Genomic DNA, 26,513 nt, shown 5'->3' on the forward strand with positions numbered 1-26,513 from the left:
AATTTGGCAGGAATATAGATCGTGAGTGTTTGGCACAGTTTCATGTTTTGGGATAGACAGCATACTAAGAGTGTAGGTGCGGAATATAATTTCGTTTTGAAAGGAGTTGAGCTAACAATGATGGGTAAATAAGGTTTGAACTGGAATATGTTACTCCCTCTACTTTCCTCTGTTAGTAAATTAACCCATCCCTAATCTATGGTCATCCACTGTGGTGGCAATGCGACAGGACACTTAACTGAAGTAAGATTGGAAATTCAGATGAAGGAGACATTTTCCATATCAATATCTACATTTCCTAACACTCATTTTGAGTTCTCAAATATTTATCAGAGACCAAAGTGGATGTGGTCTGCTGAAAATGCGGCTAAGTTTGAAAAGACTTGAAGACATGTGAACAAGGCAGTGCGAGCATTCCTTCATGAGCATAACAAGTCTTCAGTTTTTTATGTAAATATAACATATGGCAATGCTGCACAGTATCATTTTGGTGGTGTACATTTTTTAACCGTTGGATACCATATTTTCCTGTCAAACCTAAAATATTGACTTGACAAACATGTATAAATATGTCTACTAAAAAAAGCAAAGGCTCTTTTGTATTGTAAGCCTGGCTCCCACGTAGAGTGTTTTTCCATAGTCAAATCAGCTGGAGACAAGGGCTTGAGTGACTTTTTCTGATGATGGAGGGGTTACATCTGAAGATCTTTTGGAGCATGTGGAGGGTTTGGAAACAGTAAGAGCAGGGCTCGAGTCGGGGTACCACGCGGGTGAACGGCGTCCCCCCACTTATTTTACCGGGAGCTCGATAACTGGAGCAAATGGAGCCACACATTCACTCTTTGGCCTCTCTGAGGCGAGATCGGAGCTCATTCAGAACGCTGCTTACGCGCTGGCTTCTCTGATGCAATCGCATCTAAGGGGTGAGCGAGGGGAGGCAATGAGTCTGATGGTGCAAGCCACCTTTTGTGATGTCACTTCCTGTTGTGATGTCAGCGTCCCCCACTTCTTTTTATAGGACTTGTGCCCTGAGTAAGAGGAGAGTGCATTGACCTGTCACTTCATGGTGAGATGGCTGTCAAGGATGATGCTGAGGTAGCGGGCGTGGTCTGCGGGGGTCAGCGTTGGTCCGAGTGCGGTGGGCCACCGGGGTTGCCCCAGGGTGAGCTGGTATTTCTGAAGATTAACGCTTCCGCCTGGGACGTTATCTGTTACCTATTAATAAGTACATATGTTTTGGTAAGCTAAGAACGTGTGCTGCATCGGATTGTGTATGATTCCCGTCTGTAATTAAGCATTTAACTGTCAGTGCGTAGTGGCGACTGTTGAAATGAGGAGTATCTCTGGTGTTCTGTCAGTGGCTATGCAAGGGCCGGACTGGGAACAAAAAACGGCCCTGACAAAGTACTCGGCCGGCCCCCGCCGTCCCCCCCCTTTGGGGTGCGGCTAAGCTCTTTGCCGGGCTGGTTTTCGGCCGATTTTGTTACTGCTGAAAAAACGGCCCTGTAACAAAAACGGCCCCCAGGGCCCCAAACCGGCCCCCACCTGTGCGGCGCACCGGGGATTGCCCGGTGCCCGCTACGGCCAGTCCGGCCCGGTCTATGCCCCCGGGTTGTAACGGCAGAGTAGATCGTGCATGCTTGCTGTCAGTGACTATGCCCCTTGCTGTAGTAGCGCGTGCGATCTCATGCCTGGGACAGTGCTTAATTAGAGCCGAGAGTAGGAAGTGGGGCGCTCCCTTTGTGAACCAGCAGGTTTCCTCATCAGACTTTGGCCGAGGGTAAGAGAAGAGAAGTGCAAAAGGGGGAAGACAAAGACTGAAACACAGCGGCAAAGAAAGTAGAGATGAAAAGAACGTGAAAAGAGGAGAAAAGGTGAGATAAATTGTAAGGGAGAGTGTGTGGTGGGGTTATGGAGGTATGAGGTAGAATAAAGACTATGAAGCCTGCAGCCTTGTTACTCGCCCCCTCCCCCCACCCCCGACTTCTGAGCTCAAGTTTTGCCTCCGACACTTATTCTTTAACAAGTTAACCACAGCTTGGAGGCATCAGCAGCAATGGAAGGGCGATTCTTCTGAGCTGCTGTCAGTGTCTGACTCCCTGAGACCGACTGCCGATTGCCCCTACCCAGCACATCCTGCCCCCCCCCCCCAGAGTAAGTGGGACTTGGTATCATCATCACTGCATGCCGCTGCGACATCCCCTGGGCCCCCTGTTATCTGCCGCCCTGCCCTTCAGAGATCACCCGCACAGCCTGGCATCAGGCTGGCAGAATGCGCCTCCTTTCTCGTGGTGAGGGCATGAGATGTTAGCCGGAAGGAGTGTCCTCGGTCTGAGTCCTCGCACCAGGTTGGCGAGGGCAGAGCCGCCCCTCACAGCCCGGCACCAGGCTGAGTCTCTCTTTTCCTAAGTGTCTGTCTGTCTGTCTGGGGCGGAGCTGCTCAGCCTATGTTTATCTCGGCTGCCATCCGCGTTGCCCGGCTGGACCCCACATCACACACTCGGCAAAGCCTCGGCTGGAGAATCTGATTAAGGCAGGAGTATGGGGGCGAGTACAACTCTCGCCGCCGCTGATCCCCCCAGCACGGAGCTGCGAGGGCTTTCCCTGCTCCGGGAGGGAGGGTCTGCCGGGAGGACACCCCCGCCCGCTGGTGCGCCCAAGCGAGTCGCGGTAGAAAGGCTCCTCCGTCCCATTAGCGGGCTCATTCCGCCCGTGCCAGGGCTCTTGGCAGCTGGGGACGCGGATATTGGACTGGAGGAGTGAGGCACCAGAGCAGCCCGGACACCTCGCGGGAGAGGAGCAGAGGTACGTGTCAGCTCATGGCTCTGGGGTCGCCGGGGTACCTCGTAAACACCCCTCGGCGGGCTGGGGCTTCTGTGGGACATCTCTAACTACCCTGTGTGTGCCTGGGGTCTGGAAGGTGCCTCATAACTGTTCGTGTGGATGTGAAGGTAGTGGGTTCTGTGGAAACCTCATAGTTACCTCTCATCAAGGGGCAGGGTGGGTCGGCATAGCTGCCAAGGTTTCAGATTGCTATGTGTGACATTTTCATAATGTCAGTGTAATTATGAGTGACATTTCAACCACTATGAGTGACACTTTCTCGCAAAGCAAAATCAAGCAATGAAGACGAAGGAAACATAAATATCAGAAATTATACCTATTTGAGCAACGAAAAACTCTAAGATCTTCAAACGGCTGCAAAGCACCTGGGATGGTAGGGCACTACACTAATCTAGTGCCCTTATAACCTGATTGTATGTACTGTTCAATCAGGTAAATAACAAGATGATGTCCACAACTCAATGCTGGACTTCCCTCAAGCCTACAAATAGCCTCCGTAGAGCCTCTGCCATCCTGTTCCCGCCACCTTACCCTGTGTTTGGAACAGACTCTTTCCTTCCATAATTCAGATGTCTCTCCCCTCCACCACGCCCCTCCCTTTACCTAATGAGACTCCCCTTATATTCAGCTCCCTTCCACCTCTTGGCAGCCCTGGTAAGTATTTCAACAAGAACTCATTGCTACAAACATTTTCGAACAGGCTCTCATTAAACCAAATTCACAGCTGGGCTCAGGCATGGTAACAATATTCAGCTCCCAGAGCCAAATGATGTTTATGCCCTTAGCCTTCATATTTGAGTCTCTTAATGCTCACCAAAATAACAGTTTGCATTTCCTTTCCTCTAACATTTCAATTTCACATCCTGAAAAAAATATATCCATCCTGGCTGTTTGCGGAGCACTGCCAGTGTCTGGGCATTTAAAAAGAGAAGCTCTGCCAGGCTGTGGGGGCATTGAGGGGAGAGGTAATGCCAGTATCGGAGCAGAACAAAAAGATGATGAGTGGAGAATGCTTGAATTAATCTCAGCTACTGGCAATTACTGGGGCCTTGTTCCAGTCCATCCTTGCTTGCCCACGCTACAAAGAGTCCAGCTAATTACAAATCAGCCTAGGTGCTTTTCCAATGGAAATAGCCAGGCCTAGAACCCTACAGTTGGGAGCACACCTGAAAGTGACCTGGCCTGGCAGTGAGAGGAGCAGCTCTGTCATCGTCTCTTGGAGAGAGATAAACTATTCTGCCAGGGTGTGATCCCCAGAGAAAGAAGAGCTGTGGTGGATTCTGGGGCTCATAGAACCACTTCCACAATGTGGGCGGCGAGAGGAAATGCTCTGCTAGGCTCTGGGGCCATAGAGGGAGATCTTATGTCTGTACCGCCGGATTTAAATAATCTCAGCCACAGGTAAATTACTCGGGCCGTATTCCAATCCATTTTATGCCCATTGTACACAGAGTCCAGCCATGTGCTGGAATGGGAGGTTACAACAACATGAACAGTTGCACACGGTCTAATCCACCTGTGTCACCTGAGAAGTGTGTTAGAGTAACTAACACGACCGCCCCCCCACTGACTGCAGGCAGCCTCCTGATCCCGCGCTGCCTTTCAGGAATTTGTGTTATTAACACACGCACACTTGCCTCGGGGGCTGGAGGTCACTTACTTCAACTTCATTGCTGCTTGACTCACCTGTGCCAAACTAGAAATGACTGACAGGGAAGGCTGAGTCAGTAGATAATCACGTTCTGCAGTGTACCGATAGGAATAGTGTGTGTGCAGCCCTTGAGTGTCATGCTTCACTGCAGGCTGATTTCTAGAGTTGCTACAAGGCCCCAGTGAAGTCACGGTAACTGCAGTGGCCGGTGCGTGCTTGACATGCTTTGTGTCAGCTGAAGGCAGACTGGCTCTCCCAAGTCAGTGTGCCGCCACTCGCAGGGGATTGGAGTACAAAGAGCCCACACATGACCGGAGGCAGGAGGGCAGATGAGGCCTAACAGAGTCCCTGTCCTCCACACACGGGGATGTGGTGCTGGGGGCTGGGGCTACTACAGGACTGGCGCAAGGCAATTAGCGAGCCCACTGGCTACAATCATGTGCATGCGGACATTTGTTAAGTTGCGGCCGCCGCCTGCATGCGAGCTCTGCCATAATTATAAATAATGTTGCCATAACTGTACCTGAAATGCTGCAAGTTACCAAGAAGCTTGACAGGACTGGGTCGATGGAGTGCCGCTTAACTGTTCGTGTGGATGTGAAGGTAGGGGGTTCTGTGGAAACCTCATAACTACCCCTTCAACGGGAGGGTGGGTCGAAGGAGTGCCGCATAACTGTTCGTGTAGATCTGAATGCTGAGGGTTCTGTGGAAACCTAATAACTACCCTTCAATTGGCAGGTTTTTAAAATTTATTTGTGCGTTTTTATATAGCGCAGACTTTACCCGAAGGTGTCAGAGCGCTTCACAATCCGAACAGAACTGATACATGAGAACATTACAAGTGAACAAATTCCAAAAGCAAACGCTAAGTTACATGAGGCAAAAGGGACAATCGTGAGCAAACAAATACATGAGGTAGCAAACGGTGCATTACAGGAGGAAAATGTGACATGTGCAGGTTACAAAAGCGTACAAAGTAGAGGTATAGTACTGCAATACATGGCAGACACTCAAACACAAGAACAAACGTTACGTAGGCAATGGTGGCACTTGTGCAAGTATCGAAAGCAAAGAAAATGTAAGAGGTAGCAAACAGTGTGTTACAAGAGAAAAGTGATTTGTGCATGTTACAAAAGAGTACCAAACACAGGTAAAAGGGTAATACTGCAATAATTGGCAGACTCTCAAACCACAAGAACACACTGGGAAGGCACTTCCATAGTCATTGAGAAAAGAATTTTCTATAATGAAAGGTCTTCCTTCAGATTATAGAGAGGGTGTGAATTAAATTTGGAAGTGTCATTGAAGGAGGAGAACTTTGAGGCCAGTTTTGAAGGCCTGGGAGGAGGAGGTGGTCCGGAGCTGAGGCGGAAGTGAGTTCCAGATTCTCACCGCGTTGCCTGACAAGGCAACGCGGGTCGGTGGAGTGCCGCATAACTGTTCGGGTGGACGTGAAGGTAGGGTGTCCTGTGGAAACCTCATACCTACCCCTCAATGGGCAGGGTGAGTCGGTGGAGTGCCGCATAACTGTTCTTGTAGGTGTGAATGCTGAGGGTCCTGTGGAACCCTCATAACTACCCCTCAATGGGCAGGGTGGGTCGGTGGAGTGCCGCATAACTTTTCGTGTGGATGTGAAGGTAGTGGGTTCTTTGGAAACCTCATAACTACCCCTCAACGGGCAGGGTGGGTTGGTGGAGTGCCGCATAACTGTTCGGGTGGATGTGAAGGTAGGAGGTTCTGTAGAAACCTCTTAACTACTCCCTCAATGGGCAGGGTGGGGCGGTGGAGTGCCGCATAACTGTTCGTGTAGATGTGAATGCTGAGGGTTCTGTGGAAACCTCATAACTACCCCCTCAACGGACAGGGTGGGTCGGTGGAGTGCCGCATACCTGTTCGTGTAGATGTGAATGCTGAGGGTTCTATAGAAACCTCATAACTACCCCCTCATTGGGAAGTGTGGGTTGGTGGAGTGCCGCACAACTGGCCCTGTAAAGTGAGAACTGGGGCTTCTGTTGAATACTTCATAATGGACTGTCCATGGGGAAGCTACTTCAGAGTACCCCATAAGTTTTGTCCTTTTGTAGGACAAGCGTGCGGTGAGTGCTTCAGAAGAGCCTCTCTCACTGAGGCGAATGGCGTCTGGACGGCCTTATAACTGCACCTATCTGGAGTGGAGTTTATGTTTAGTGGGTCATACCTATCCCTTTGGCTTCTGTGTGATACCACGTACCCGGTCTTTTAAGTCGCGCTTGTGCTGCACCTCTCAGACCTACACATCCGTGTACGAGGGGCAGATGCCCTGTTATGTGGGAATCTATGATTCATGCTCATATATAGAAGTATAATTCACCCAATCCTTATATAGGAATAGGAATCATTGCCTTATTTAGTCTTAGCCTGTGCAGCCCAAATACGGCATGGCTACTTCCACTAAACTCCGAGAATCCACAATGATTTCTTGGAAAAACCAGCCTTCAGCAGTCAGGGACTTCGCCCTGCTTGAATACTAATTGATCCAAGAACTCCTGGAGTTTTCAAGGAACTGAGGCACTAGTGACGATATTATGTCCAATCTTACGTCAAACTCGGCACCTTCAAAGTATAAATATGCCTACATTTGTCCTGTCAAACACACGGTGGTTTAGGAGCAGATCGACAAACTACTTGCCCGACGCCCTGCTGCTGCAAGTGCCGAAGGAAGCCGACCCTCCAACTGACGCACTGAGAAGACGCTGTCTTTTCTCTTGCCGAGAAATCCAGCTCTGGTGTTTCCAGGCTACCCTTGCGGGTTGCTGGGGGATCGAGTCCTGAGAGAGAGATACACAACCTCTATCATTCTAAAACCAAGGTATGGAGCTGATTAGACCCTTAGAGAATTCTTGGAACAGATTCTTGCCAGAAAATTACTAGACTTAAGCTACACCACACTTACTCCTCCCTCGTACTAGACTTAGGTTAGGTACACTGAGGTAGGCGTATTTTAGAAGCACCAGTTGAGTACTTTTAGCCACTATTTTATCACTGTATGTATTTTATGCATTTTGTGTATTCTATGTTTATGGCTTAGAAACCATATCATGCTCTTACAGTACTATTTTATAATACTATTCGTATTATATGCATTGTACTTCTTAACTAGCATTTCAATTGAAGCAGTGCATTTCTTATGCTTAAGAAATAAGACTGTTCAATAAATACTTTTATTGAAAACGCCTGTCTCTCTATTTCTAAGCAACTCTGGTGAAACGAAGCATGCACATCTGACTGAGTGAAATAGCTGTCTATTGTTTCCGTGACTCTAGAGATACGTTTCATTCGGGGGGGAAAAAGTTGTCATGTTATATGGTTGTCAGAGATTAATCCCTTCTTGTACTTTCGAGAAAGTTTCTAGTGAACTCTGAGCTAGCTGGCACTCACAATTAAGTCTAATATATTCGGCAGAGACCTAGTCGACATAAGTCCTACATCTAAGCTGTAGGATCTAATATTCCAATGCGCAGAGCCTATTGTAGGCTGACCAGGCGTCCCCGTTTTGCCAGGATGGTCCCTGTTTTTAACCAGCTGTCCCAGCACATTTCAAGAAATTTAGCTCATGTCCCCGTTTTTAGAGAGGGTCGACTGAAAACAGTGGGAGGTGTTTTTTATGTTTTACAAGGCAGGGATAGTTAGCAGTTGTTTCAAGAAGGCAATTTAAATAACAGGCAAGCTACTGGGCTTAAAAATTGCATTTTATGTATGTTCTTACTGCCTGTTCTGTAATTCTGTGCTGAGGAGCGCTCTCATCACTTGAAGTAATATTGTTGTCCTTCTTCTATTTTTGTGAAATGTCCCGGTTTTTGGCTTTAAAATTCTGGTCACCCTAGCCTATTGGGAATATAGGAACTACACTACAGCCCTTTGTGTGGGGTTAAAGGAACTTTCCGATTTTTTCCACTGTAATTTTCTTCTGTGTTACTCATGGAAAAGCATCCTCTCCACCGTACTGCCAGAGAGAAAGTGGGCAGACGCCACCTTCGATCCTAAGTGAGGCTCTTTAGAACTTTCTTTCTGGTGCGTGAGGTACATAGCGGGCTGTTGCCAATTGAAATACGCACCCTCTGGACTGGAGGTAAAAAAAATCAGTGGGCGTCTGCTGTGGAACGAGAGGGGGGAACAGACCGAGGCTTCTCGTTTTGAGGGACGTCTCTGTCACTGCCTTCATCCTGCACCGTTCCCTCCACATCAAGGGTACTCGTAGTACTGCCCGCGGGCCGGGGGCGGCCCGGCAAGCCTTCCCTGGCGGCCCACTGACCTTCCAGACATCGTACCTGTGTTGTATTTTTTTTTTTAAATAATCGTGTCTTCAAACACTGCTGGTTTCTGCAGCGCGAGTCTAAGAGACTCTGCTGCTCTGTGGGGGCCAGCCGCCGGGTGATTCCAATGATAGTGGAGCTGCAGGGGCCTAAGAAGAGGTTAAGTACAGCAAGGCCTCATTAACATACAAATGGTCTGTCTAAAGACCTATGAATTGCTCGGGCGGGGCTGTGTGTGCCAGGAGGCTGTCTCAGCCCAGGCTGACACACGCAGGGTGAGGTGAAGAGGGTGACAGAGGGAGGTAGTGGGACGGAGACAGAGGGAGAGGGAGAGGGTGGGAGGGAAAGGAGACAGAAACATCAGGGCTTGTTCCATTAAATATGAGCTATTGAAAACAGTTTAACATAGATACTTTAGGTAGATATACACCACCTATGTGTATCTCGCCTGCTGTCTCTAATGTAGTCATCAAGTGTTTATTTAATGACAGCGCTTATATCCAGAATTCTTTATCGTCACACTGTGTGTGACAACTTCATCTTGTCAGACCTGGCACCTTGTTTGTTTTCCATGTCAATTGTGCTCCAAAGACTTGTGTTACTTTCTTTATAACTGTGTTGACTTAGTAGGACCATCAAGCTAAATTGGCCGGTCAGTTCTATCTTAATTACAGTGATCAAATAGCACGTGCTTAGCAAGAGCAGCAGCAAGTGCAGAATCCAGGAACACCGCCTGGTGTTCAAATCCAAAAGGTTTCTGAGTTACATAGACGCATTCCAAACTTGCCTGCAGTCAGTGCATGTTGAAGCCCTGGTGCGCTTCCGTTTGAATAATTATGTTATTGCTGGCAATTCCTACAGTGCAGGAGTATTGGGACCACTCTGTCCAATGCAGGTAAGCAATGGCAGCTGCCAAAGTATTGCGGTCCTTCAGACAAGCAGCGCTAGTGCTTAGGGCAGTGTCTTTAGAAACCACATTGTTTTAAAAACGGGCAACGTTTCTCAGTCCCGGCGTCGCAATGAACAAGATGCTGGCACTCCCTTTTAAGGGAATTATGGTAATGGCAGCCCCTCACAGATAAATGTGCTGGGGCACTGGGAGGGAGGAAAAGGGATGGAGACAGAGGGAGAGGGAGGGAAAGGAAGAGAGAGTGAGACAGATAGACAGAGGGAGGGAGACAGACAGAGGGAGGGAGGCAGACAGTGAGAGGGGGAGGGAGGAAGAGAGAGGGAGACAGAGGGGGGGACAGAGGGAGGGTGACAGACAGTGGGAGGGAGACAGAAAGAGGGAGACAGACAGACAGAGGGAGGGAGACAGACAGAGGGAGGGAGACAGACAGAGGGAGGGAGACAGACAGAGGGAGGAGGGAGACAGACGGAGGGAGACAGATGGAGGGAGAAGGGAGACAGAGAGAGGGCGGGAGGGAGAGGGCGGGAGGGAGGGAGACAGAAAGAGGGAGGGAGACAGATGGAGGGAGAAGGGAGACAGAGCGGGAGATAGAGGGAAGGAGACAGAAGGAGGGAGACAGGCATATGGAGACAGAGGGAAGGAGACATGCATATGGAGACAGAGGGAGGGAGACAGGCATATGGAGACAGAGGGAGGAAGACAGAGAGAGGGAGACAGAGGGAGGAAGACAGAGGGAGGCAGACAGAGGGAGGCAGACAGATGGAGAGAGGGAGCCAGACACTTGGAGGGAGGGAGGCAGAGAGAGGGGGAGGGAGGGAGACGGAGAGAGGGGGAGGGAGGGAGACAGAGAGAGAGAGAAAGAGGGAGACAGAGAGAGCGGGTGACAGAGAGAGGGAGACAGAGAGAGGGAGACAGAGGGAGGAAGACAGAGGGAGGCAGACAGATGGAGAGAGGGAGCCAGACACTTGGAGGGAGGGAGGCAGAGAGAGGGGGAGGGAGGGAGACAGAGAGAGAGAGAAAGAGGGAGACAGAGAGAGAGGGTGACAGAGGGAGGAAGACAGAGGGAGGCAGACAGATGGAGAGAGGGAGCCAGACACTTGGAGGGAGGGAGGCAGAGAGAGGGGGAGGGAGGGATACGGAGAGAGGGGGAGGGAGGGAGACAGAGAGAGAGAGAAAGAGGGAGACAGAGAGAGAGGGTGACAGAGAGAGGGAGACAGAGAGAGGGAGACAGAGGGAGGGAGAGAGAGACAGACAGATGGAGACAGAGAGGGAGAGGGAAGGAGTGAGACAGTCAGAGTGAGTGAGACAGAGAAGGAGAGAGAGGGATAGAGACAGTCAGAGTGAGTGAGACAGAGGGAGACAGGGTGAGAGGGAGGGAAAGAGAGCTAGAGAGAGGGAGGGAGACAGAGAGAGTGATAGAGAGATAGTGAGATAGAGATAAAGAAAGAGTGATAGAGAGAGAGAGAGATAGTGAGATAGAGATAAAGAAAGAGAGCGAGAGAGAGATGTGTGTTTGCCGGGTCTGGTGGCTCAGTGGACGAAGGCGTCCGCTGCAGGGACCTGTGATCAACCTCATGGTCACAGTTTTTTGTATTGCTCTAGCCCCGCCCCCGCCCCCTCCCCCTCGGACACAAACCACACTGTAAATTTGGCCCCCGAGTGAAAGTTTGTGAGTACCCATGCTCCACTTGAACCTTGATTTAAAGGATCCGGCTGGCACCCCAATCTCGTTATTTCACAAAGAGACCACGCGCCTGTCTGACTCTCTAAGCCTTTCACTCAGATGAGTTCAAATAATGTGGTGAATGCGGGCAGCGATAGCGCCTCGATGGCAGCAGCCCTCGTTAAACCGCAGGAATAAAGAACGCGAGAGTCTGCTCCACACGAGCAAAGAATTGTGGGCATATAACAGCGCCACTCTACGAGTGGGTATGTATGGCTTGGGCATTTTAAGAGCGGTGTTTATGAGAGAGGAAGTGAAACAGTGCAGATGCCGGAGACGGAACAGCGGAATCCCCTCTGCTGAGTAAAGGCGGGTTCACTCCTGTCAGTGGTGGTCATCAAAGCCCTCTTATCAGCCTAATGCTCTTTTGGACTGGCTCTCCCATCCCAGAGGCTCACTTTATTTTATTTTATTTTATTTATGCGATTTTATATAGCGCGAACTTTACCCGAAGGTGTCAGAGCGCTTTACATAAGAACCAGTTGAGAAACATAAGGATTTAGGATTACATGCGTTGCATAAAGGATAAAAACAGAAAAAATTGCAAAAGTACAAGATGTAAAGTCACACAAGGAGGAGATACAAATGGATATACTCTAAGAGTCACATAGGAATGGTAGAGAGTACAAAGGTCTACTGCATATACTAGTGATTAGAGTTATCTTTATATACATAGGGAAGGGACACTTGAGCCCCCCAAGGGGGCCCGCCCCCCCAGTTTCAAGATACCTGCTTGTAGGCTCACACCCTCGCCTCTCCGGATCCTGCCACCCGCTGTGAGTTTTGCAAGTGGTGTCTGGGTGAAGCGCCCCCTCCCAGATGAGCGCAATCTGCCATCTTCCTTGGCGGGGACTTCACTCCTTGACCCTCGCTGGGCATTCCTTGCTACTTAGGTCTGTCCATGGAATGACTTCCGCTGGCACTGAACTTGGGGCACTAGTGGAAATTCCAATTGGCCAGTCACAGACGGTTTCTGCTGATCTCATTTGAGACATATAATTTCATTAACTGCCAAACAGGGGATTTAGTTTGATTGCCGTTGCATGTTTGAAACTTGACAATTGTATTGGTTGGATGCAGTTGGTATTTTTATTTAATCACAATAATTTTCTTTTATTTCTACAGTTCAATATTCAGCATTTATCTTATAGGTCACACTTGGCCGCAGGAGAATCAATTTGAACTAGTTAGCACTAGCAGATACGCCCAGGCGTGCCCCTCCTGTCAAGATACACTCATTGGGCGTCAGTCTCAAGAATTAAAACACATTAGTTTCTTAGGAGTGTGTGTGGATGAGTGTGTTAATAAGTATACATTAAAATGCGTAAACAGGCAGTTTAAGTAATTATCCTTAAAATGAAATACAACTAAGCACAGTTTTCCAAATCGAAGTACATTCTGATGGCAGCAATGTAAAATGCCCCCTCTTCACATCTACATACGGTGATTTCTGTATATCCGATGGGGCATATTTACAATAACTGGCGCATCCCTGCAAATCAGCAGGGATACGCCAGTTACTGTGCGCCGCAGCTCTGTTATCATGGATGCGCCGCATTTACAACGCGGCGCACCATGGTGCAAAAACGGCACAGATGCATGACGCATCTGTGCCTAAAAGTGACGCATTGCTGGAGTTGCCTCGCAAGCGCGATGCAGCTCCAGCAATGCTCCGGGGGCCCTATCTAGTTAATGCTGCGTCAATCCTTACGCCTGCTTCAAGCAGGCGCAGGGTTTTGACGCAGCATGGGCCTAAAAGTGACTGAGTGAAATCTTGTAGATTTCACTCAGCCACTTTTTAGGAGACGTTCCTGTGCCGGAACCCCCCCCCCCCACCTGCACAGGAACGCCTACATGTGGCGCAGGGCATTACAACATGACGCAAGATGCGTCACGTTGTAAGTACCGCCGCACCATGGAGCAGGATTTGCGCAGCTGCTGCGTCACAAAACTGACGCAACGGCGGCGTAAATGAGCCGCAAGGGGCTTGTAAATCTGCTCCGATATGTTTAATTAAGGCCATTTGTTGGGCGTTAGTTGTGGTTGAGGCAGTTGCGATAGAGTCAGGCAGGCAACGTGTAATTAACAGATACAAGGCTGGTGTGACCCTGCTGCTTCTCTTTTTATGCATACCGGGTGCTGTCCTCGCCCTTGAGGTTTAATTTGATGACGAATGTAACATATGGGTCTCCTCACCCTGCTCCCGAGATGACGCACAGCTTTTTCACCTTTCTTGTGAGATATTTCCCATCATTCGTAGGTGGCGAGCGAGGTGATGAGGTAGTTGGTCAAGAGGGGAGGGGTGCGGAGTATCTGGCAGGTCAGGGTGAGTCGCTTCAAACATTTCCTAACTTACGTGTCAAGCACTTTGACACAGCGCTCCGGGACCCGATTTGCCGTAGGCTCAGCGCACTTCTGTTGCATTTGACACCTACCTGTGAACGTTCATAAAATGCCAACTCCGAGCTGCCCCTGGACACTGGTGCCGTGGAGGAAGGAGCTAGCTGTAAAGTTGGTGTGCACAATAATAAACAGGATGCTGGTTATCGTTCAGAACTTATTTATTTGCTAAGGTACAAGTTATGGAGGAGCGCCAGCCAGCGCTGCCGATCGTTCAGGGTTCTCGGCGCGCAATGCGGATGCGCGCGCAGCGCGCCAACATGGCCGCCGCACGTCACGTCTACGTGACGTGCATAAACTAGTGCGCACACTACATATCTCCCCTTTTTACCAAGCTTTGCTGAGTCACTTACAGTTCAGTGTCCAACTCGAAATCTCGAAATCTGGAGGGTCTTACCACCTGCCTTCCACTCCTTGTAATCCTGACAGGGTTCTCCATAGTCTCTTGGCTCTTCATCTCCTGGCCTTCTGCTCCTTCACTCGCTGCTCCACCGTCATTCATGCTTCTCTCCGACCTGTCCATTTCTGTTCCTTGACTTCCGTTCTCTCCTTCTTCTTCACTTTCCGTTTCCGCTCTTACTCCGTCTTGCTGCTCACTGGCATCTTGTCTCCTCTCCACGTTCGAATCATCCGTGTCTTCCCATTCCGATCCATGTTGCTCCCAGCCCAGAACCTTGTTGCACCTGGCCATGCGGTCCTGGGACCACACATTCCCATCACTCAGCAGGGCCGCTCGATCATACACTTCCACTACTTGCATCGGCTTGCTATACTTGCTGTCTCCTTTCTTCTGTAGAGTGGCTAACTTTACTCTCACCCACTCTCCTTTTTCCAGGCCTGTCCTTTTTACATTCCTTTGTTTATTGTAATGATTGCTGTAAATTGGCTGTGCTTTTTCCAGGTTGGCCCGCACCACGGCAGGGGACCATTCGCTGGTGACGACCTTTTCTTTCCAGATCCTGTTGTCATGCGTGAATGGTTCTCGCCCCCTCAATATTTGGAATGGGCTGTACCCCGTGCCTGTGGGGGTTATTCTGTAGGCCCATACCATGTTCTCAAGCGCTTTCTCCCAGTTCTGTCCACTTGATATGGCGGCTTGTATGGCTCCCATCACTACCCTGTTAAACCGCTCCACCAGACCGTTGCCGGCCGGATGGTAGATTGCCGTGTGTTTGACAGTGATGCCATTTCTTTGCATGAACTGGTTCCACCTTTCCGACGTGAACTGGGGCCCATTGTCACTCAAGATTGATTTGGGTATTCCTTCCCTAGTAAAGGTCTCTGACAGAAACTTTATGATGTTCTCTGTGTCCATGGACTCGTCCACTCTCAACTCCGGCCATTTTGAATATCGATCCATGAGTACACACACATATTTCTGTGTGCCTTGGTCATCTAGGACAGGTCCCAAAATGTCTACAGATAGTTCCTCCCACGGGTTTGAAGGAGGGTCAAACTTTCCTATCGCTGGCCTCAAGGGTTTTAAGGTCTTGTCTGCTCGCTGACATTGTGGACATTCCCTGACATGCCTCTCGGCCCTTATGTCCATTCCTGGCCACCAGTAGTTTTGTTTAGCTCTTGCCTTGAGTTTCCCTATGCCCAAGTGGCCCTCATGTAGCAGGTCCAAAAGTTTTGTGGTTAGGTTCCTTGGGGGAATCACCTTGTCTCCTCTGTAAATGAATACCCCCTTGTCTCCTATCGACAGTTCTTCCCGCACTTCATAGTAGGGCCTGAGGCTCGCCTTTGCGTTTCTTTTTTCTGGCCATCCTTGTATAATGTGCCCCTTTACTTCCTTCATGTCGGTGTCCTCCTCGTATGCCTCTGTCCATTCTTGTTGGCTGATTAATTTCTCTTGGTCCTCTATGAGAGCTACCAACTCCCCACTTCCTGCAGGGTCTTCCTCTCCAGGCTCCATGGCGGCTGCCCTACTCAGGAAATCCGCTACTCGGTTCCGGTTCCCAGGAATGTACTCCACGTCATACCTAAACTCGAGTAACTTTAGAGACATTTTGGATATCCTAGGAGTGGCACTGGCGTGTCCGCTCGATGTTAGCACCTTCACCAATGGCTTGTGATCTGTTTTGAGTAGAAAATGTGTTCCCCACAGAAATTGCCGAAATCTCGTCATGGCCCATACCACCGCCAGCATCTCCTTCTCAATCACGCTGTATTTGCTCTCTGTATCCGTCAATGCTCTGGATGCAAAGCTGATTGTGTCCATTTCCCCTCTTCCTCTGTCTTGCATGAGTACAGCGCCCAGGCCCTTGTCACTGGCATCAGTCGTCAGTACGGTGGTACCTTGTGGGTCGTAACCCTTGAGAGGAACAGCTCCTGTGACATCCTTCTTGATAGTTTCAAACTCTGCTTGGGCTTCCGGTGTCCACTGGAACACGGTGCTTTCCCTGGTTAGCAGCCTCATGTGGTGGGTCTTAGAGGCGAAGTGTACCACAAACTTGCTGTGGTACTCCGCCATCCCCAAGAACGACCTGACCTCTTCCTTGTTCCTGGGGGGCGGTGCTTCAGCGATGGCTTTCACGTTTTCCGACTTGGGTGTTACTCCCTGTTGTCCGATCTCGTGTCCTAGGTACGTTACCGATTGTAGGCCCAACCAGGCCCTTTGTCCACTCCGCTGTGAGGCCCTTGTTCTCCAGCGTTTGTAACACGTTTCCCAGCTTCTAGTCGTGATCCTGCCTGTCACGCCCCATCACCAGGATGTCGTCCTGGAAATATTGGACGTCCTTGCAGTCTCTGAATAGCTGGTGCATCATTTTCTGGAAGACTGCAGCCGCCGAGGCCAGCCCAAATGGCATACGACAGAACTGGTAACACCCAAACGGAGTGATGAAGGATGTCAGACTTCTGCTGTCCGGGTGAAGTGCTATTTGGTGATAGGCCGATGTCAAGTCTATGGTGGAGTACCACCTTACTCCTCTGGTCTTGGCCAACATTTCTTCGATTCTGGGGAGGGGAAATTTTTCCACCACAATATTTTTGTTCAGCTCTCTCAGGTCCACACAGAGCCGGACCTTCCCATTAGGCTTCATTACGACCACTAAGGGCGCCAACCATTCTGCACAGGTTATTGGTTCGATTATTCCTTTCTTTTCTAACTCTTGGAGTTCTTTCTGGACTGCTTCTCTCACCGCAATCGGTACGTTCCTCACCTTGTGAGCCACCGGGATGGCCCCTTCCTTGAGCACGATCTTGTGTTGGAATTTCTCCATCCGTCCCACCGTGCCTCCGAACACTTTTGGGTAATTCTCCTTCCATTTGTTCAAGTCCGGCCATTCCTCTTGCTCTGCGAGTAATATTTGCTCCTTTCCTCCTGGATCCAGCTTTATTCCTAGGTCGCCCTGGTCTAGCCATCCTAGGACGGAGGGTCCTTTCTCTGCAATGTACAGCTTGCACCATGCTGATCGGCCCCTAAATTCGAACAACAGGCGTCGGAACCCCAACATTGGGATACGGTCGCCGTTGTAGGTGACCGGCCGAATGTCTAGTTTCTCCAACTCCGGGCCCAACTTGGGTCTGAACGTTTCTTCCCACACTGCACGTTGGACAATGGTGAATGGGGATCCCGTGTCTGCCACCACAGTGATGGTGATACCGCCCATAGACATGTCCAGGATGGGTTTTGTGGATTTCTTCCCTTCCACACTCAGTACCTGGTCGTATATGCATAAGACGGTGACCACCTCTTCCTCTGCAACTTCCTCCAGATCTTCTTCACCTTGATCTATGCATTTCACCATTCCCTTGGGGTGTTTCTTCCTACACACCTTCTCATAGTGGCCTAAGATGCCACAGTGTAGGCACTTAGCTCGGAACGCAGGACATCTTTTATCGCGGGCGTCGTGGGACCAACTGCCGCATCTGTAGCATGATTTCCTGCCGTCATTGCCTGTTTGCTTTCCTTGCCATCTGTTTGTTCCTTTGGCTGCTGGGTCTTCGCCTCTCTAGTCTTTGCGGTGGTCTCCCTCTTGTATCCTGTTCACCATCATTGGGGTGGCTACGTCTTTCTTGGTTGCGTCAGCGCACCTCCTTGCGAGTTCCGCCCTCTTTACAATGACCATTACATCTTTAAGTGTGGTATCACCGCTTGCCCATAACTTGTCTTGGACATTTGTGTTCGTAGTATGCATCACGATCTGATCCTTTATGAATTCATCTTCCCATAGTACATATTTACACGGGGCAGCCAGCTTCCTCAAGGCCGCTACGTATTCTTCTATGGTTTCTCCAGCCCGTTGTCTTCTCTGCTGGAAGTTAAACCTGTCCACTGACACACAGATGGTGGGGCGATACCGTTCTTCCAGGTCTTCCAATGCATGGGCATATACATCCTTATCAGTGTCTTCTCTCTTTTTGGGCACCAGACTCTTGTAAATCCTGAGACCCTCCGGTCCCAGGTTCAGTAACAGTATGCGTTTCTTTCTCTGGGGGGTGAATGTTTCTTCATTTTCGTCCTCCAGGACCCCTATGAAGTTATCAATATATTCTTTCCAGTCCTCCCACTTCATCAGGGGGTCCCCGGGTTTCGGTAGAAATTGCACTGGTGCAATTGCATAGCCTGCTGGTGTGCTCATTCTCACCTCCCTGATCGTTGTCGCTTTGACGTCTTTGCTGGTGGGACTCCCTGGGGTGCTGTCCTTCACTTCAGTATCGGTATCCTCCTGGGGACTCTTAGTGCTGGTCCCCGCCTCCTCCTCTTTGGTAGCCAGCGCTGTTCCTCCCTAGCGCGGTGTCGTGGGAAGGTCTGCGCGGTAGGCTTATCGTCTGCGGGGCGCGGTGCCGCCTCTCCGGCCCCTTCGCCGCCTCTCGGGTGGTTGTGGCTCTGCCACGCTCCTCAACTTGTCGTACCTGGAGGTCTCAGGTGTGCCCCCTATGCCCTCTGCAATCTGGGCTGTGTGGGGCAGCTCTGTGCTGTATCTGGGTTGTTGGAGGGCTGCCTGCCCTGCTGTTGCACACGTGGGGGGAAGTCCGTTTTATCCTTTTTTTTTTTTTCAATTTGTTGTCTGGATCCTCCCGACCTCGTCGCCACTGTAAAGTTGGTGTGCACAATAATAAACAGGATGCTGGTTATCGTTCAGAACTTATTTATTTGCTAAGGTACAAGTTATGGAGGAGCGCCGGCCAGCGCTGCCGATCGTTCAGGGTTCTCGGCGCGCAATGCAGATGCGCGCGCAGCCCGCCAACATGGCCGCCGCACGTCACGTCTACGTGACGTGCATAAACTAGTGCGCACACTACACTAGCCAACATCCGCTAACACTGTGAGTTCCTGCCTGCTCTCCCTCCCCTGTAACTTCTGTTAATATATATATATATATTTAACTTGTGCGCTTTTTTTGGCAGCGCCTATATTCTGTGACCACTGTTTTTTCCAGCGAGTACGCCTGTGTCGTCTGGTTGCTTTCTTGTGCTGTTGCCCCTGCTAAGAGGGTGATCTGGGTTCAGTAAGTACTACTGTGTGGACTTGTGCGCCTTTTTGGTAGTGCTTATGATTGTGACCACTGTTGTTTCCAGTGAGTACGGCCGTGGCTTGTGGTTGCTTTTTGGGCTGTTGCCCTTGTTATGTGGGCGATCTGGTTACAGTGGGTACTTGTGCCGCCTTATGGCAGTGCCTATGATTGTGACCACTGTTGTTTGCAGTGAGTACGGCCGTGGCTTGTGGTTGCTTTCTGGGCTGTTGCCCTTGTTATGTGGGCGATCTGGTTACAGTGGGTACTTGTGCCGCCTTATGGCAGTGCCTAGGATTGTAACCACTGTTGTTGGCAGTGAGTACGCCTGTGTCCTGTGGTTGCTTTTTAGGCTGTTGCCCTTGTTATGTGGGCGATCTGGTTACTGTGGGTACTTGTGCCGCCTTATGGCAGTGCCTATGATTGTGACCACTGCTGTTTCCAGTGAGTATGCCTGTGTCCTGTGGTTGCCCACAAAACAAGGGCAACATCCCAGAAAGCAACCACAAGCCACGGCTGTACTCACTGCAAACAACAGTGGCCACAATCATAGGCACTGCCATAAGGCGGCACAAGTACCCACAGTAACCAGATTGCCCACAAAACAAGGGCAACAGCCCAGAAAGCAATCTGGTTACTGTGGGTACTTGTGCCGCCTTATGGCAGTGCCTATGATTGTGGCCACTGTTGTTTGCAGTGAGCACGCCTGTGTCCTGTGGTTGCTTTCTGGGCTGTTGCCCTTGTTATGTGGGCAATCTGGTTACTGTGGGTACTTGTGCCGCCTTATGGCAGTGCCCATGATTGTGACCACTGCTGTTTCCAGTGAGTACTGTGTCCTGTGGTCGCTTTTAAGGGCTGTTGCCCCTACTTTGTGTGTGATCTGGGTTTGGTAAGTACTACTGTGGGTTTGGTCGCTGCAGTGTTTTCTTGGATACTGTTGATTTCTGTGGGTGCCTCTGTGGTCTCTGGGTGCTTCTGTGGTCCTTGGAGTTGTTATATTGTGAGGCGCTGCTGTGGGTGATGATGTTGCTGTGGTCAGTGAGTTGAGGTCTTTTATGGTCTGTTGCTTCTGCTGTGGTTCTCCGGAGCCGCTGTGACCTCTCAGAAACACATATAGTTGGGAAAAACAAAGGGAGATTTGGGGACTGCCCATGCACCGGTCTCTTCGATCCAAGAAGCTCGCCTCCATGGTCTTCTTCAGAGACCCCTCAGTAGCAGTAGTATCATTGCTATGCATATGGGGAAGTATAGCAAAGCCGCATTCTATATGTGCTGGAGTATGAACAGCACGCAGGATAGCAATGACAGATGACAGAACTTGCTGGCAGACATATGTCCTGGATCAGCGTAGACACTGAATATAGTGCCAGGCAGGTCTGTCCAATTATATTCATGTTTATGGGCGAACTTTTGTGTCAAACTGAAAACGTGATGTACCGACCTTACTGCTGTGTCCTTTAGTTTTACAGAAGGCGATAACTTTGGCGTCAATGGCGTCCTTGCCATGCATACAAAGCCAACTTGAATTAAACTATTACAGTATTTGTAGTTCTGGTTTTTTATGCTTACAAACTCCATAACTCACTGAAATGGCATCACTGCAGTGAACCATGGCCCATCATTCATATGAACTGTGAAAGAGTTGAGATTGGTGAGTTTGAAATGAGATGCACACGGGTTGGCATCAGGAGTAGTTCTGCTAGCGTTAGTGCCAGGAGGTTTACTACTCCTAGCAAGAAGAGTAACTGGATTAAAGCACTTATTATCATGGCACTAGCAGCAGAAGGACTCGTAGTATTGGTAGGCGTATTAGCAATGCTGGTAGAAGTACTTGGAGTAGAACCACTAGCCATGTTTTTACAAGTAGTTGTACTTGTAGTACTGCTAGGAGCTGCAGTAGTAGAAGTAGCATTACTGTCAGTAAAATCGCTAATAATAGTATAGACTTTGTAGTGCTTGTTTTAGTATGAGCAACTCTACTATTAATTGTACCAATTAAAAGTGCTAAAAGTTACAGCACCAGCAATACTTCCATTACAAGAAGCAGTCCTGTAGGTGGTAATAGCAATATCAGTAGTACTTTTACTGTCACTAGTACAAGAAGTAATAGTAAATACAGCTTGAGGAGTTGTAGAAATGCAAGTGCAGAAGTAGCATCATTACTAGCAGCTGTAATAACACAAATGATCTATTAGTAGTAGAATTACGAATGCTGGTGGTGATATTACTAGTAGTAAGGGACTTTATACCAGCCATTAAAGTGTTTTAATATCCAGCGTAAGCAGTAAGCGTAAGCAGTATCACTAAAATCGAAGTCACGGAGATCAGAGTGCCACCAGTACAACCACTAGTAGCAGACACTGCTGGTACAACCATTACTAACAGCAGTACTAGGAGTGAAAGTATCTACACTGGAGTTATAGTTTATTTAGCGAACACCTCTCCGCTCCACACGTTCAAACCAGTGGCGCTAAGAACTGTTACTGAAACTCAGACAACAAAAGAAAACAAGCATTGGCATAGCCAATAGGTCTCGCCTTTGGGACCTTATAAGTGAAAAGCGAGACCTATTGGCTATGCCAATGCTTGTTGTTGCCTTTCTAGCAACACGCATCGGGACAGTAGTGACCCCGTTTCCGCAGTGATTTTAGACTCTGCCAGGTTGACTCCATAAGCAACACGTCGTGGGAAATACCGATTCATTATAATAATAAAAAACACACTTGGAGAAAAACTTAAAAGTGATGTTGGCTTCCGTACATGGTTTAGTACGCTCTGCTGGGTGAGAGCTTGCTTAGCTCGGTTGTAAGAGAAATAAACCCTGGTTGCGCTCGATGGAATGCTGTAAAACTAGGAGGCATGGGGAAAATGTTATCGGCTTGACAGTGCATAAGTGAAAACGAAATGCTCGAGGGCATGCTACATAACTGTGAGGCTTAAGGAAAGTATTATCGTGATCGTATTGTTATAACTAGGAGTGAGGGAAACAAAATCAACCTGAAACTTAGAAGGACAAGCTCTCGGCATTGCTGTGGCGGGGGTGGGCGGAAAGCGGGTGTTGGACAGGCCTCGTGGCTGGGCCGTCCCCCCTCCGCACAACGGGGCCCGGACCCCGGCTCTCCCTGAATCCCCAGCAAGAGCCACCCCGGCATCCCCCCGAGGCAACCAACAATCCGTCCACAACGGGACGCCAGCTCCTGAACCCTCCCGTACCGGCTGGCCCTGGTCCCCGTCAGCACCATGGCCCCGGCCCAGCCGCCATCTTTGGACACTACAGCACGAGGCCGCGTGGCCTCGACTCGACCCCAACCCTGGGCCTGGCCTGGCCCCGACATCGAGGCACCAACCTCCACACAGGGGGTAAAGAGACCACTTGGCAGGTCAATGGAAGAAGGAGTCGTCAACGGCTCTCCTCCGCCAGGTGTCGATCACCCCCGGCCTCCCTGGCCGTTGGCTCCACCCCCCTGCTGGGTGTCTGGACTCCCTCATTCCGGACCTCCCGACCTCCAGGCGCGAGGGTCCGGACATCAAAGGGGACCAGACCTATAACTGGGGCAGCTCCAGACCAGGAAGGCAGTTGTATCCTGGAGTCGAGAGACACCGAGAAGAACTCATCCTTGACGGACTGCTGGCGCTGCCGCAGCCCTGCCCTGTGAACCCTTCGTCTTGGCCTGCTGGCGCTGCCGCGGCCTACCCTCGTGAAACCACCGCCTTGGCCTGCTGGCCCTGCCGCGGCCCTCCACCTCGTGCGACCATCATCTTGGCCTGCCGGCGCTGCCGCGGCCTTCTGCCACGTGAACTATCGCCTTGGCCTGCTGGCGCTGCCGCGGCCCTCTGCAACGGGAACTATCGCCTTGGCCTGCTGGCGCTGCCGCGGCCCTCTGCAACGGGAACCATCGCCTTGGCCTGCTGGCGCTGCCGCGGCCCCTTCGTTGTAGACCTCCATCCTAGCCGGCTGGTGCTGCCGCGGCCCGACCTTGCAGACTCCTAAGCTCGAGGATTGTGAGCTTCCCTCTTGCCACCCCCGGTGCCGATCCGGTACCCAGACTGTCCCGCTACCCCCTTTTCCTACAGAGACTAGAATTGAGGGGACCCTCGAGTCCTGAATCTCCTGTATCACTGATAACCTTGCCGCAAGAACCCTATATAAAGAGTGTTGATCTCATCCTGGTGTGGTGTCTATCTTTGGGGGGAGGAGTGACTTGTCTGTACGATCGCCGGAGACGGCCCTCATCGGAGGCCTCTCCCCCAGTACTCGGCCGACCCTCCGGGTCCCCGTCTAACAGCGGGGATGCGAGTAAGTCACGGCCTGGCGGCCAAAGTGAAGTGAATAATTAGGGGAGGAGAAGCCGCAGAGCGCTGGGAAAAATGCAATTAGGAGGGAGGGAGGGAGGCTGATGCGCGTGCTTGTTTGGTCACGTGAAGCCAACAGGTCCTAAAGGCAATATCTATTGGCTTTGCTCAGTTTGCTCCTTTTTGATTAAGTACTCGCTGAGAGTGCATGTGTTTTTCAGCTGTTTCCCTTATGTGCTTCACTCCACCCTGCACTGTGTTGCTGTTTTTCGTCTCTGTGTTTGTCTTCCCTATGTGCTCCATATTGCTTTCTCTTGCCTATGTGCGTATGTGTTTCTCTCCCCTGGAGGTCCATGTTACTCCCGCCCACGTGCATCTCCCTTCACTCCTTGTTGGTCTCTCCCTTGTTCGAGTCTCCCCTTGTTGTTCTCTTTCTCATGTGCTTCTTTTCCCTTCATGTCAACACCCACTACCGACCCACTCCTCCATTACCCCCCCTTGTCCCTCGCTGTAAACCTATTTTCATTCTTAATTTTTACCTTATTTTTGAGAGGAGGTCAACAGCAAAAGTGATGCTGGCCCTTCCTCTTTATAAATGAAAGCACTTTCACGCTACTTAATTTTCTTCATTCCAAAAATGGTGCCCAGAACAACAAACATGCTTTGTCACGCATGCACACGTCACTCACTGCACCCACCTTCAGTGGGATCTCTTTGAAGTGCAGTTGGGGGCCGCTTTCACAGAAAAGACCGACCGGCTGCTTCAACCAGAGAGTTAATCTTGGTGGGTTTATCTTACAGATGATCCAAAGGCAAGCCGCCCCTCGCGACCTACCACCTGATGGGCCAATTTGCAACGTGGCCTTAGCCAATCGTTGATTAGCGGTTGTGGTGAGGAGATAGCCCCTCCCATTTCCGGTGAACCATTGGTCCACCCTCTTGCTCACGCCCCCCCCTCCCTACGAGGGGCGGAGCGTTCAAGCGACCCCCGGTTGTACAGGTTTCCAACCGCCCGTAGGATAGCGGGGCGCCGTCGCACCCCCAGGGTCCACCGCACAGACTTCCTGGGGATATTAGGCCTCAGCATCCTTTGTGCTCCTGAAGAGGGTACTCCCGGGTACCTTTCCGCCTCTGGATCGCCCTGTAACTCCGCCACAGCACTGGGTGTGGCGACCGTCGCAGCCAGGGCCCCCCACCAAGGCAGGAATGCTTCCTCTATTTCTAGTGTGTTATTACTGGGGCCTCTCCCCTAACCAGCCAGAATCGTTCCAATGAAAATCGGGCAGGAGTGACAAAATATCTTCCCAAAGCCCCTTGCGCATGGCGTAAGGTCTCCCAAGTCAACGACGCCCTGTCTCCTCTGCCCCTTTAATTATACACAGCACAGAACCTCCTGCGTGTTGGCTCCAGCGCCTCCCCTGACTAGCGCCTTGCCTACAGAGATGGAGACAAGTCTGACCACTGAAAATTACCTGTCCCCCACTGGTGGCGAAACCCACCGTAAGTTCATTGTGGTCGTTCTTATCAGGTGCCATAGAAAACTGCAGTGACCAGCGCATTCCCTAGTAAAAGGACCTGGTGCCCACACAAGGTGTCACGGCCAGTATAGGGGGATTGAGAGTGTGGCGTCCTGAATATGATACACTGCAAGACTTTTCAACGTGTCAACCTACGCTGCTTGCTGAACAAGCGCCTGGTCACGGAAACCTGGACCCGCTAACCACTTGAGACCCTTATATATACACCGGGGTGGTGTCGAATAAAGATAGTGTGTCACAAGGTTCCCAATTGTGTAAATACAGTTACACGCACCTCGGTCCAGAATACCCTTGCCTGATCTTCAGAGGCACCTAGAGCCCACTGCCCCGCAACGCATGGCGAGGGAAAAATGACCCAAAACCCTATCACCCCCACAGGCTCTAACTAAAGATTGGCTACCCATGACCTGGCAAGGAAAAGACACTTGCACAAGTCGACCCCTTGTGCCTGGCCTTCGTAGGACCCTATGAAGCTTAAACAAGCAGCCTATACAACTGTATATAGATGCGGTGCAACTAGGGGAACTAATACTTCTTCCTCTTACCACCTGGTATGTGAACACTGCAAAAGGAATCCCGCTTTCGTACCTGAAAACAACTAAATAGATGCTGTCTGGTTGAAAAGCTTACCCAGGCACCAGGCCAAAAGGAGCAAAAGTAATCGCAAACCTGGCCGCATAAGTGCCCACATGTGACCCACGATAATAAGCAAGAAGCGGCAAAATGAATCTGCCTGAAACACAGCAGGGCCAGGGATGAGCGGTCGTAGTGGGATCAGGCTGGAGGAGGTATATGTGACTAATGCAGGCCCAACATTCTGTGCAAATAGACAATGTAACACCATAGTGCCAATTTGCCCGAGATAGAAAACTGGCAATGCTGTGGAACAACTATGTGAGTGTCACGGCGTGTGCCAGGATGTATGAGGAATGTGTGGCTCATGCAGGCCCATCTAATCTGCAGGGCTACCCATCAGTCAGGTGATGTGCTGAACTTTGCCTAGTATATAGCTGCCATGCCATAGCCTCCGACCGTAACCTTAACAAAGTAGATACAAAACGGTTGCCTACAAGGCCAAAACGCACCAAGCCTGTTAAGGCCGACCAAGTGGGACACAGTGTCTAGGTGAAAGCTTACCAGAGGGCATTACCCCATGCCCCTCCACTTTGTGTCAAGCCCAGATGTAAAAAATTGACTTTAAACAAAGTTGTCTGCCCACGTCCGTACCCTTCAAGAAGGTAGGTCAAAACAGTTGCCTACAAGGCCAAAAACGCCCCAAGCCTGAGAAGGCCTGAAAACCAGGTACGCCGGTCCCGTGAAAAGAAAAGGCTGCACTCCAAACTAGGGCTTTCAGATCCAGGACCCCACGCCCTGGTCCCAGTGTGTAATATTCCTTGTACCTG

General features: G+C 50.4%; 1 protein-coding gene and 1 long non-coding RNA gene across 19 annotated transcripts in view; one reads left to right on the top strand and one right to left on the bottom strand.

Moving 5' to 3' along the window:
* Positions 1-26,513, bottom strand: part of LOC144828501 (uncharacterized) — a 2,902,672-nt gene that overhangs the window by 2,599,502 nt on the left and 276,657 nt on the right. The window lies entirely within an intron of this gene.
* LOC144828499 (CMP-N-acetylneuraminate-beta-galactosamide-alpha-2,3-sialyltransferase 1-like) overlaps positions 2,754-26,513 on the top strand; it is a 381,835-nt gene continuing 358,075 nt past the window's right edge. Inside the window, exon 1 of one of the 2 annotated variants that reach the window (XM_078686722.1) lies at positions 2,754-2,805. The gene's annotated coding sequence lies outside the window, so the exon portion shown is untranslated. Of the gene's footprint in view, positions 2,806-7,120; positions 7,344-26,513 lie in introns of those variants that run through there. The other variant, XM_078686721.1, reaches the window with a different exon arrangement.

The sequence above is a fragment of the Lissotriton helveticus genome, chromosome 4_1, assembly GCF_964261635.1.
Source record: "Lissotriton helveticus chromosome 4_1, aLisHel1.1, whole genome shotgun sequence".
Classification (NCBI taxonomy): domain Eukaryota; kingdom Metazoa; phylum Chordata; class Amphibia; order Caudata; family Salamandridae; genus Lissotriton; species Lissotriton helveticus.